The following is a 1000-nucleotide window of genomic DNA, read 5'->3' as shown; positions in this document are numbered from 1 at the left end:
TATGGTACTTGTCTCTCTCTGTCTGACTTATTTCACTGAGCATAATATCCTCAAAGACCAGCCATGTTGTTGTAAATAGTAAGACATCCATTTTTATGGCTAATACTCCAGTGTGTGTGTGTGCGTGTGTACGTTTTCTTTATCCATTCATCCACTGATGAACATTTAGGTTGTTTTTATATCTTGGCTATCATAAATAATGCTGCAACTAATACAGAGGTGCTGATATCTCTTCAAGTTAGCATCTTTATTTTCTCCAGATAAACATCCAGAAGTGGGATTGCTGGGTCACACGGTAGTTCCATTTTTAATGTGTTGAGGTTCTTCCATACTGGTTTCCATAGTGGCTGTGCCAATTTGCATTCCCACTGAGAGTCGTGAGAGTTCTTCATCCGCCGGGGTCCTTTCTTGGGAGACCACGGGGGAAGATCAGGTCCACCAAGAGCCCTCCTTGCTGGACTCCTAGTTAATCATAGAGCGGATACTGATTTCTTTCCTCTTTTTTTCCAGCTGGATCCTGAACCTCTTCCATGAAAGAATTGAAAACAATTTCAAAAATATCTTGGAACAAAAGGTAAACAAAAGGATCAGTAGGTTTGTGATGAATACAAGCATGGTTTGGTTGGACATAGGTATATATTTGATATGTGGAAACAGCCTTGTCTCTTAAGTATGCAGTCATTTGAATGTGCTCAGTAAAACGTTCTTCATTCATGGTGCAAAGGCAAACTTCAAGGCTTTCCTAAGTTGGTATGACCACGTATGCTAAATTGGCACTCATAACTGGCAGAGCATTTGGTATCTAGTTGCAGATAATATGACCGAGATACGGAGAGGTGACTGTGGTTGGATCCTTTCCTCACACCACACACAAAAATCAAGTCCAAGTGGTCTAAGGATTTAAATGCCAAAACAAGTCCAAAACTTTCTAGGAGAAAATCTAGGATATCTTTCTCATCTGAGGTGAGACTTAAATAGGACTTATTCTTAAATACTGGGG

This window comes from Suricata suricatta, chromosome 12 (assembly GCF_006229205.1).
Source record: "Suricata suricatta isolate VVHF042 chromosome 12, meerkat_22Aug2017_6uvM2_HiC, whole genome shotgun sequence".
Lineage (NCBI taxonomy): Eukaryota > Metazoa > Chordata > Mammalia > Carnivora > Herpestidae > Suricata > Suricata suricatta.
Note: the sequence above shows the minus strand (reverse complement) of the source record.